We start from the raw sequence: 13,095 nt of genomic DNA, 5'->3' as shown, positions 1-13,095 counted from the left end.
ATTCATTTAGTCACTTGAAAGCTATCATAGAAGTTGTAGTAGGAAAAAATAACAGAATTATTAGGAGTACTGCAATGGAGAGTTTATCTGACACTTGAGTTTTATACTCCTCAGGATAATAGGTATTGAGCTTTCATACTATTAGCAGACGCCTTATATGTTATATGATGGCATATAACATAATTTGTCTCCAAATCTTATTGTGATCTCACCATTGCTTTTTTTGTTAGCTCTGAGTTTTCATTTTCAATTGGAACCATAACTCATCCCAATTGTGAAGATTGCCTGGACTCTGGCTTGGAACATTTCCAAACCCAAGGTACCTTCCTCCCTGAAAATGTGCAAGATCTCTTCACCCAGACGCAGAGACACATAAGGATCTGGTTTGTCATGCTTTACTTCAGGGTGATCCTAACCTGACTTTATATACTCTTATTCTCTTTACTCCTAAAGGTAAAAAACAAAGGATTCAATTCTTAGGAACTATCCCTCTCATCTGACAAATGGGAAAATTTCCATACGCTTTCCATTGCCAAGTTACCTCATTCCTCTCTCACATTCACTCAGTAATTCACCAAATATTCATGGATCCCTTATTCTGTGCAAGGCAGTGAACTCATCACTGTAGGAAGGACTGAGACATGGGTCCAGGTCTGACTCTCCATCCCCTTGGTTTGTGAAGATGTTGAGGTCTGGTAGCGGATGGGACAGATACCCAGCCCTTAAAAACAAAGTCCCCCCTTAAATACCTTATGAAAGAAGGAGGGATAGCGTGCATAAATAAAATAATAGTGGTTAATAATTATAATAAAGTTTATTCCTTTACTCACTCAAGAGCAATCCTCTCTGGGCAAGTTCCTTTAGATTTCCTTCCTGATTTGAAGCGTGCATTTACAGAAGGAAGGTGAGGGCTGTTGCTAGTGCTACGCCTGTCATGGAGGAGGGAAGAAGCAGGGAGTGAAAAGGCTCTTCCATTCCCTTGGCAAAGGCAGCGCTGCAACTGGGGCCACGGTCTGCTCTACTGACCCGTGGCCTCCCGAGAGAGCACGTGTTCCTCTGAAGATCTCAGCCTTAGCCACCAGCCTCTGGCAGCAGCCAGGAGATGGGGAAGACAGTTAAATGAACCACTTAATTTCATAGAACGAGGGTAAATATTTTATTTTTCTTCCAAATCAAGAATGTCTACTCAATTTAAACTTTTACCTGCTGTATCTCTTCCTCAGAACCTGGATTGTGAATTTCTGTTTAACAAGCGTGTCAGCAACTCCTTACCCCATCAGGTTCCTCAGCTGTAAAATGAGAAGGTAACAGATGTTCCTAAGGTTCTTTCCAAATGAAAATAAATATGATTTTTAAATCAATAGAATGTCGAGGGACTCACAATTGACTGTTAAGAAAATGAATATAAAAAAAGAAGTTTGCATATTTCTCTACTGACCTTTTTTCTATCATTTTAAGGTTACTTATTGTTATTTATTGATCCCACTTTTGAGTTTATTACTCCCTCCACTGGCATCCCTGGATTAAAACAAGCAAAAATTTAAAGGTTAATATCCTCTTCTAAAGTTTTAACACACACACACACACACACACACACACACACACACACTATGGGTGATACAATATGGAAATGAAAGCCCTACCAGAACGTAACTCCAGTGTTTCTCAAACTTTAGCCAGTATTAGAATCATCTACCTAGGTAGGTAAAGCAGAGCCCTAGAATGAATGTTTCTAAGAAGTTCCAGGTGATACTGATGCTGCTGGTCTGGGACCACACTTTGAGAACCATTGCTATTTAGCACAATTCCCTTGGAGACACAGCCCCAGTGTCTGTTCTCTTCAAATCTCTTAAAGTCATGATGTATCTCAGGCAATCGTTTCTCCCCTCTATTTGTCAATTGTCAGTGAGTCCTGAGGATGATGGTGTTTTTTTTTTTTTTTTTTTTTCATGTCAAAGCACTTTCCACCTATTCCTAATCGATTGCGGGCTGATTTCTCTGTTCCCTTGAGTATTTCCTTGAAAGGATTTCAAGTCACTGTAAAGCTTGCATTTTAATATCTAGCATGAAACTTTCCCTTTGGTTTTTTTTTGTTTTTTTTGTTTTTGCAGCAGATTAAGAACTACCACTAGCAAGCATATCCATTTTTAATCCCTCAGCCATCGTGGTCCAAAACTTTTAACTCCTGTGCTTCACAGAACAGGAAATAAATGGAAGGATGAGAGGACACTCAAGCCAGGGTAGTGAGGCAGAGTGTTTGTAGCACATTTAGTTCATGTTCCTAGAGGCACAGTGTCTCTTGTATCAAGTTTCCATCTTTGCTTTAAGCAGGATAGGAGCCCAAGATTGTAGAAGGAAGGATTCTGTTTAAAAAATTTATTTTGTGGTATTTGGGTAGATAGTCCTTATTAACATAGAAGCAGTTTTATACCTACAGGACTAACTAAAGGAAATGCTCTTCAATTAATCCTTCTTTGTAATGAATGTTCTCAGTCCCTGTCTTCTAAGAGGGATCTAGAGAATAAATTACCCTGGGAAGTTTGTGGTATGGCACGGAAGGAGGAAGAAGGGGTGCTTATTTGCATGAAATAAAACCCATAATTTTTTTAAAAAGTACTTAGATGACTTAATTTCTTAAAAAGCTGATACCGTATGCTAGAGATATAGGTACATATCCTATTCTCTTTTCATCTGTCAATATAAGGAATCAAGGCTGATGACTCGTTAGAGTGCAAGCATTTCAACAAAATGAAACAAGACAATTCTAGAGGCTTATTTAGCAGCCCTCTTTCAAGATGATAAAGCAAGGTCCACTCCTCTGTTGTATGCCCCTTTCCCCACTTCCCTTCCTGCCCATAAGAGGGTCTTGGCATTTGGCAGGAAGAGGAGTGACTCAGGAGGAGGCCAATGGTAACAGAGAGAGCAGAGGGGTGCTGGTGCTGATTGCATGGGCTGGGACGATTTCACCCTAGTTCTAAAAAGAGCCAAGCTTTATTTGCAAACAAGCTTGCTGAAGCCAGCCACTCATCACAGGCTTTCCAAGTTCAGGCCACCCAGTGGGTCTCCCAGGTGCTAAAACATTTCTCTCCCATTCATGGTTGTCTATGACATATTTAAAAACCTGCATGTATGTTCGCAGTACGTGGTAGTGGTGGTGGTGGTGGTGTGTCCGGGTAAGGGTGACTATGCTTCAGGATTCACTATCTTCTGTTGCCCTCTATCTTAGGCTTCCAAAATTCTTTTCCTCTAATGCTTCTGAATTAGAGCTTTCTGTCAAATTTAATCTATTCAACAGAACTTCAAGCCTCCCTTTAAAATGACTTAAATATGTCAAATAATTTTTTTTTAAAGTCACTCACTTCATGACATCCTTGACATTTCACATTTCCAGAAACATTTGTCGTATCTTACTAAAGAGATTCTAATGTCACACAAAACTTATTCAACACATTGCCTTGGCTCTAGTGGCTGTGTTGTGAATTATGCTGTGGTCAGAAGGTATAGTATGTCTCCATGACTTTTATCAGTATAGATTGACCAAAACATTTATTTTTCTATATTTCTTATATTGTATTTTATTCTTTAATTAGAATGAGGTACTAGAGTGGCCACTCCTTTTGTAAGTGTGAATATCCTCATTTCTATTGCCATTTATAATGCAAAGATAGATGTTTCCTATTTATTTACTCCGGCCAGGGGCATTATTTATTTATAGAGCTGATAATGTTACATGACTCTTGTGAACTGATCTGTATCAGGGTTTTGCTGTTGTTCTAAATTTTGCTTTCCATTTAATTGCAACCTTGAGCTAATACAGATGTCGTTTGTTTTTAGCTTTTCATTAGGTATTCAGGTCAAGAAGATAACAGATCTCCTGTTTGTTTGAACCCTGTGTGAAAGCAGAACTCCTCTGAGGAGTTTCTAAGAATTGTATCTCTTCAAGGCTGAAGCTGCTGTTCTCATCAGTTAGATTTGATTTTTTGATCTAGATTTGATTTTTTCGCGATTTGTGATGTAGTTGTGTACACATACTGAGGAGTTGCTGAGACAGTGAACATAAAGGATTGGCCTCTACGATATGACTACCAGAGGGCCAGGAAGGGGGCTGGGGAGAGAACAGCTGTCAAGGGCTTGGTTTGCCTTTGCTGCTCGTGAAAAACTATAGCCTTCTCCTGTTGCCTCCCTTCTCCCCAAAGATTCTGTGAGTCTCATCACCGGAAAGCCCTGACACATACTCAGGTTTGCAGAGACCGATGCTTGATGACCAACGTACCTCAAACAGCTGTAGGCCCTGGCACATAAGAAGACTGATTCTTTTGAAAAGGAGCCAAACCAATGTAAACCAGAGCAGTCTTTCTAAACAGAAAAATGTTATTAGTCATGAAAGTGATTTTACCCCTTCATCCTGTAATCTCAAGTCTACAAATAAATACTGATAATAATGATGAGGATGATGATGATGACTTAATTCCTATATATCTAGGGATCCACATTGCTTATTTTCAGAACAAAGACACATCCCAGAGGCAGAATTTAGCAGCAAGGAAATTTTTTTTTTCTTTAACATCTTTATTGGAGTATAATTGCTTTACAATAGTGTGTTAGTTTCTGCTTTATAACAAAGTGAATCAACAGCAAGGAAATTTTAAAAAGTGATTATGTTCTTTGCTTTTATACATTGAAGAACATTAGATGGATATGATTTATAACACAGGATAGCACCGTTTAAAAGCCCCTTCCGGGACTTCCCTGGTGGCGCAGTGGTTAAGAATCCACCTGCCAATGCAGGGGACATGGGTTCGAGTCCGGGTCTGGGAAGATCCCACATGCCACGGAGAAACTAAGCCCATGCGCCACAACTACCGAGCCCGCGTGCCACAACTACTGAAGCCCGCCGCCTAGAGCCCGTGCTCCACAACAAGAGAAGCCACCACAATGAGAAGCCCGCGCACTGCAAAGAAGAGTAGCCTCCGCTCGCTGCAACTAGAGAAAGCCCACATACAGCAACAAAGACCCAACGCAGCCAAAAATAAATAAATAAATAAAAAAAGCCCCTTCCTCCACCCTCCAATTTTCCTGTGTTACAGGATCTCTCCTATGTCAGTGCTCTAAAACTGTCCCTCCAGCTCTGCCTTACATTGAACTTTTTTTTCTTCTCTCCTGCTCTTGTTGTGGGAGGTACCTTGGCTTCTATTCCAGCAATCCAAGAAAAAAAAGAGAAAAAAAAGGTCTTCTTTAAAGAGAGGAGAGAAAGGGACGTCTGGGCAGGCATTGTTTTTACTGGATTCCTGGATTTGGTTTTGGAAGTTGAGGATCAGGAAAGGCATCCTACTTAATAATTTTGATAGTTAATAATTTTTGCTGCAGCACAATAGCCACTTTTGATTATGCTATTACCACAATGCAACCACGTGTCAGATGCTGTATTTGTGTTTTATCATTTAAGTTTTACTAGCCCCGTTACAAAGAAGAGACGTCTGAGCTTTTGAAAGGGTAATTAATATTCCCAGAGCACATTGCCTAAATGCAGGTAAATCAAGATCTGAATTCAAACATTTCTTCCTCCAAATTTTGTGCATCTGTCACTAGTCACTATGCCTGTTATCTTAAAGAATTAATTCAAACGGAAACAAATCATTCATGTATGTCATTTAGATTAAATGCTGGTCAAGGTGTCAAGGTACAAAACTATGATTAAGTAAATCATTATCCAGCAACCTAACAGACCTATGTAGCCTTTGAAACTTACAAAATAATGATTGATTAAAAAAATTAAATGATGTTTATAATACATACAATTATAACCATTTAAAACTAAGCATGCGGGCTTCCCTGGTGGCGCAGTGGTTGGGAGTCTGCCTGCCAATGCAGGGAACAGGGGTTCGAGCCCTGGTCTGGGAGGATCCCACATGCCGCGGAGCAACTGGGCCCGTGAGCCACAACTACTGAGCCTGCGCGTCTGGAGCCTGTGCTCCGCAACAAGAGAGGCCGCGACAGTGAGAGGCCCGTGCACCGCGATGAAGAGTGGCCCCTGCTTGCCGCAACTAGAGAAAGCCCTCGCACAGAAACGAAGACTCAACACAGCCATAAATGAATAAATAAATAAATAAATTAATAAATTAAAAAAAAGAAAGATGCAGAAAAAAAAAACTAAGCATGCACAGAATTAAAATTCATATAAGTCATAAAGATGCAAAATATGTCTATTAAGGGGAAGGGAAAAGGGTTATATTTTTCTCTAAGACGATTTAAACTTTATATGACTTTTGTTTGTCGTTTGAAAGAAAGAGTGTCATTCCTGGGATTGTACTGATTCTGCTGACTACAAGCTTTCCAAATTCCAATTCAAGCTGGCAAAGCAAAACTCCCATTATTTTGGTGGATTTAGACAATTCCTGTTTCTACCAAAATGTGCTTGAAGGTAGCAAAGCCTAACAAAAACAAACAAAAAACCCAACAAAAAAACAAAACCCCAAATCCCTGCTCTCCTGCCCTGCAGGGGGCACTGTGGGCTTGTTTACCTCCAAGACTCCTAGTGCCAGCCCCAAGCAAAGTGGTAAATTAGCGAAGTCTGACCTCAGCCTGCCTTGAGGCCCTTTCCTCTGATGTCAGACTCTAGCTTTCCCTGGTCCACCGGGCCACTCGGATAGTCATCCTAGTATAAAAGATTGGTATCATTTCAAGTGTGACTTCTCTTGGGGTATTTGTGTCAAATCTCAAAGCCTCACTCTCCAAGGGAAATGGAGACCCTAAGCTAAACTGAATGGTGGCATTGTTAGGAAGGCAGGAAAGATACATTTAAAGCCAGGCTCACTCTGCTGCCCCAAATCACCTTTTTTGCTGGTGGTAAAACAGCCTTCCTGAGGGCTGTATCTTCAGAGGAAAATGTTCTCTTTTTTTTCTTTTTAATAGCAATTCTGCTCTTTATAACTTTCATGAAAGTGTGATGTTTGGAAGGGAGACTTATCAGAGTATATAAAATAGCTTTCTGTGCTCATATGTCAATTCATGCATTTTCTATAAAGAAGTACCTCTTTTTTTTCTGAAGGTGCATGTGGATTCTCTCTTACTAGACAACTGGTATGAAAGCTCAAGATTCAACCGCTCTACCATTCTCTTGAGCAGATCTACTTTAAATTCATGTTCTTTTTTCTTTTATAATTCATCATAGGATGCCTCACTTTGCTCCAAATGTCAGGCTTTGTTCAGACTCTGAGCTTCTAGCAGGCAAAGCATTCTGTGTTCCAGGTGGGAACTTCTGGTTGATGGTGTGTGATTCAAGAAGGTATTTCATAAGCAGAAACATTTCATCTTCTGCTACTCTCATTGTACCTACTGCATTTTTATGCCCATTGTATTGAAGAAGGTGCCTAATATCAAAGAGTCAACAATTCTGTTCTCCCATCCCATTGCTTGTAGCTTCTACTTTATTTCAAGTATTTGACTATGCACAGAGCCCTGTGGCATGGTTCCAGGTCCACGCTGTGCACCAAATAACAGCTTAGAGATATTTTTCTTGATGAAGAACGCTGGTCTATAGTCCAGAACACTGGACTACACATACGGAATTTAAATTGGGGAAACTTTAACTCTGTATAAATCTGGAAGATAATACAAAATCATATTTTACTGTCCTTACTCTCAGCATGACATTGTTCAAGGAACAAACTAAAATGAGTTACTCTTCTGTAAGAAGAAGCTTGACTAAGAACGACTATTTGACTTCCTGTGTTTCTGGTGCAGCACAAACTCTCAGTTCCAGACAGGCTGCTGTGGTCTAGAAAGAACTTTTCACTGGGCTTCTGGAGAAACAGAATAGAGCTCCCCTCTAGAACTCATTAGCTATACCAGGATCTTGGGCAATCTCTTAATCATTCCGAATCTTTTTTTTTTTTTTAAATTAATTAATTAATTTATTTTTGGCTGTGTTGGGTCTTCGTTTCTGTGCGAGGGCTTTCCCCAATTGCGGCAAGTGGGGACCACTCTTCATCGCGGTGCGCGGGCCTCTCACTATCGCGGCCTCTCTTGTTGCAGAGCACAGGCTCCAGACACGCAGGCTCAGCAGTTGTGGCTCACGGGGCCAGTCGCTCCGCGGCATGTGGGATCCTCCCAGACCAGGGCTCAAACCCGTGTCCCCTGCACTAGCAGGCAGACTCTCAACCACTGCACCACCAGGGAAGCCCCCATTCCGAATCTTATATGCAACGTTGTGCTAACAATAGTTATGAAAAAGGTGTTTTCCGTAGTGGCTGCACAACTTTATATTCCCGCCAAGCCTTCCCTTTCTCCACGTCCTCGCCAACACTTGTCATTTCTTATCTTTTTGGTACTAGCTACTCTAACATGTGTGAGTTTATATCTTTCATGTGGTTTTGATTTGTATTTACCTGAAGATTAGTGATGTCGAACACCTTTTCATCTACCTATTGGCCATTTATGAGTCTACTTTGGAAAACTGTCTATTCAGACCTTCTGCCCATTTTTTAATCACATTTGTTTTGCTATTGAGTTGTATGAGGGTTTTTTTAACATATTTTGGATAGTAACCCTTTATCAGATATATGATCTGTATATATTTTCTCCCATTTTGCAGGTTGCCTTTTGATTTTGTTGATGGCTTCCTTTGCTGTGCCAAAGCTTTTTAGTTTGATGTAGTCCCACTGGCTTATTTTTGTTTTTGTTGCCTCTGTTTTGGGTGTCAAATCATTGTGAATGATCTTAATGCCACTGAATTATGTACTGAAAATAGTTCAAATAGTAAATTTTATGTTATGCCTGTTTTACCACAACAAAAAAAAATCACAAACCAAGATTAACCTTGAGTGTGTCTTTCTATAGATCAGCTTGCCATTTCCACACCTAAAATGTCCTTTCTGATATTTGTTGTCAATTTCTTTGCCTCTGTTTTGAACTCTACATACCCATCTGACCATGCATGAGCCAGAATCATGCTTGAGCCGTTAACGGCCTGACCATCAGGCTCCCTCCCTTTTAATCTGGCTTCATCTAAGTGCCTGAAATGGTACCTTGCCTAATACTTGCACCCTCCATTTATGTCCCTAACTTTTCCTCTGCTTGTGGTTGGGGGATTGTATGTCATGCTCTATTCTCTCCCCCTGGCTTAGCTCTCCTTCCTATAGGGCCTCAACTTTGCTGCCCTGTTTGTTCACCATCAACAGTGAGGGCTGACAGAACAGATGCGAGTGCAACACACATCCTCTGCCTCATTACTATCCCCAGATCCCAGCACACATTTGTTACATCTGTGAAGTCTGGCTGGGGTGGTGCTTGAAATAGCATTCTCCTTTTTTCAACAGATTGAGACTTTTATAGAAATATTGATACTTAAAATTTAGAATGAAGTTATATATTTACCATATTCTTCATCTATACCAAATGCTAATTAAAAATCTCAACTCATTTATGATAAAGAACACTACATGACATATGTTGGCTGGAAATAACTATATCCCCATTGTGGTGACACATCTCTACTGCAAGGAAACTGCTGGATCCAGATATTCTCCTCTTTCTCCTCCTAGACCATTGAGTCTGCAATGCAGTCTGAAAAATAACTGGTTATTATGAAACATACCAAGCCATAATGTGACTCTTCATTACTAAAGAACAACAAATTATTATATGCTCAGCTGGAGAAGGCATTGCTTTGAGAGGAAAATCTTTTGATAATGAAAGTATTCGTGACTTGATAATACATCCTGACATCTCAAACGTGTTTTTAGAATGATTGTGACTCCACAAGGAGTAAATAAGCTTGGTGCCATTTGGACATGTCATTAGTTATTAGAAAACTATTCAGGGAAGCAACCCCTTTCGTATTCATGCACCCATGCACTTGTGCATGCATTCCACAAACACTACTAAGTGTCTACCACCGGTCAAGCACTGTTCTAGGACCTATGGGTATAGTGACAAACATATGAGGGTAAGTGTGAGGTTCTTTTCCTTTCCTTTCTATTCTTGGAGTTTATATTTGATCTTCATTTGAGTTCTTTTTGACCCCAGGCTCTCCAAAAACTTTAATTTTCTGGAAGTTGTTTGAGGATGGCCACCAAGGCCAGACACAATGGAACCTCCTCCACTCTCAGTCCAAACAGCCCTATTTCTCTTTCTTAGGAGGTTTCTCTGACTCCTGAGACAACGTCCCACATCCATTCTGAACAATGTCCATAGGTAAAGTCTTGTGAAAAAAAAATCACCTTCTTTAAACTGTAACACAAAGTGTCTGCCCCCTAAAATAGAATTGGCTGCTCTTTTCACTTTCTGAAACTCTATCAGGAAACCTAAGTAATCACTAGAATTCTGAAATTTGAATATATTCAAATTTAATATTTAATTTAATATTTTTAACTTTGGCTTATGTGACTCATAAAGCATTAGAGATATTAGCTTTACAATCTTCCTTGCAGAAAAAAAATCAATTTTCTTTTGGTCTCAGCTGTATAAATTGGAAATTGGCTGAAGGGATTTTAGCAAAAGGCAAATCTATCATTATCAAATTAGGAGCATTAGTAAGAAACTACAACAGAGACTATATTTTGGTTGTTTATACTTTCGGTGAAACTGTGTAAAACAAGATCATCCCTCCTGGAAATAAAATTTTAGAGAAGCAGGATAATTTCAGGATCTATCGAGTCCATCCCACTTGAGGTTTTTAAAAAAATAATTTTTATGAAATTCTAATCATCATTAATACAGGAATGCTAAGTTGTCAAGGAGTAATTAAAAATTTGTCCAAGCCCAAAGAGATTGCCTATTTGGCAACTGAAAAAGGAGAAATTTCCCTTTGCGGCTATGAATTAGGAAAGAAAATTTCTAAACCATTTAGTTTGCAAAGATGTCTTGCATTCTCTTCAGGAAAAGACTGGGACTTGATATCTACCTGATGATGTAAAAACTTTGAGATTTTTCAGCAAGATGATAATAGTACAAGCTCCATAAAGCGCTGAGTAACAGGCATATCAATCCTACCCTGGCACTGAAAATACCAGACAGGAAGATTTCCTAAGTATATTAGTTATCTTGTTGCTACTATAACAAATTACCACAAATTGTGTGGCTTGAAATAGCACACATTTATCCTCTCACAGTTCAGCCTCTCACAGTTGAAGGCTTGTACCTTTGACCAGCATTTCCCCATCTCCCCAACTCCTCAGCAACAAGTAACCACCATCCTACTGTCTGTTTCTGTGAGTTCGACTTTTTTTTTTTAAGATTCCACATATAAGTGAGGTCATACGGTATTTGTCTTTCTCTGCCTGGCTAGTTTCACTTAGCCTAATGCCCTCTAGATTCATTCATGTTGTTGCAAATGGCAGGTATTGCTTGTACAGCAACTCCTTCTCAGCTGGAGAGTCTCCTGACACTCTTACCAGTTATAACCAAGGAAGTGAGTTGGGGTGGGTGTGGGCCTGTGCTTGATCTTAAAAAGATAAGCTAGCATCTCACTGCCCAGAATGACAGGACAAGCTGCACAGAGAAGGAGGCTTGCAGTTGAATGGAATTTCATACCACTTGCTCTTACATCATCTTCTGCTTGTCTACAACTAAGCCCTGTCCGATGGGGGAGTCAAGGTATCAGGGGTAAGAAATCACTAAGATTATAAGATGTGGTTGGAGCAGGAAAAATATCCTTTCACTTCTACTTAAACCACAACATGCTTAGATATCCCAGAAAAATTTTGTTCTCACCTTTGCAATATGCCAACTGTTCTAAAATCAGTAGCACTTGACCCAGTTTGGAAATATGAGGGTGGATGTAACAGAATGGGACAAAAGGACATGTAGGTAGGGGAGTGAGTATTGAAAATGGTATGTGGGCTGGAGAAGGAATTAAAGGACAATGAGGTATTGATCAACTATGCAGCTGCTATTTGCTAATTAATACGATAGCTGTGAAATAAGAAAAGAAGTAAAAAATGTGATATCAAGTTAGTGATTATTTCAGGATGAAATTATTACTAGAATAATTACTAGTATGATAATTATTTGTTTTAAGCATTGTTTTTTACACAAAATCATGCTCATTAACAACTTTAAAAAGTGACATGATTCCAGTACAGTCCGAAGCTGATAATTGATACTATAAATATCTTGTAACATAACTAAAAAGAAATGTGGATTTAGCTATAGAAATGTAATTACACTTGCAACTTCTTTTGAGAGATTGGTATTTGAAATGCCAATTTGAAATGCTTCCAATTATTTTAAAATCTGTTTTTTGTTATATGACAAATTTGAGGAAATTTAAAAGTAATATTAAAATGTTTAAAGTTAATGGAAATTCTAAAACTGCCTCATAAATATTTTATTAAAATCTGTGGAATGCTAATGTATTTTAGCATTCTATGGCTTTAAAGCCCTCAGATCCAAAGCCCACAGATCCAAAACATGCATCTGTAAAAATCTCCCAATGTGTTATAAAATGTCAGCAAGGGTTCCTTGCGTAAAAGGCACCTAGCTGTTCAACCAATCAAAATTTGAGCACAGTACTTTAGGAACAGAAATTCAGAGATCTACCTCTTCATGCTTTTCTTTATGCTGCAGAGTTGGACATAGCCTGGAGGATCTCAGAGCAGGATGGATGTTTCTTAGGACATTAGATAATCATACCTATTATTGCAATAGAAATATTGCCAAGGAGAAATATTGCTGGCAGGTGAGAATTATCTTGGATGACTCCATAGTCCTCATCTTTGTTAGGCTGAGAAAAAGAAATATAACCAGTGGGTTTGAAGTTGATGGAATTCTAGGGGGTTGATTTATTCTAGCCAAAAGGGAGACTCATAAACCTAAAAATTAAGGTATTAATTTACAATGGGAGCAATAACAGGCAGGATAATTCGGTACCTGCCATTGGTTAAGGGTACTCTGTCCTGAAATCCGCTCAGAGGAGAAAATACGAGGCTGAATGCAGAGGTGGAATAAAGGGAATGAGGGGTTGACCAACAATGAATGCTCTTTGCAACACTGGAGACACATTTATCCAGATACTGGCTCCTTTTCATCGATCTGCTGTTATCTTAGGTAGCTAAAGGGCTGTCTGGTCTCCACAGTACATGTACATTACATCTC

Source organism: Balaenoptera physalus (assembly GCF_965194825.1).
Source record: "Balaenoptera physalus genome assembly, chromosome: 18".
NCBI lineage: Eukaryota > Metazoa > Chordata > Mammalia > Artiodactyla > Balaenopteridae > Balaenoptera > Balaenoptera physalus.
The sequence above is the reverse complement of the archived record's forward strand: the minus strand, read 5'-3'. Positions refer to the sequence as shown.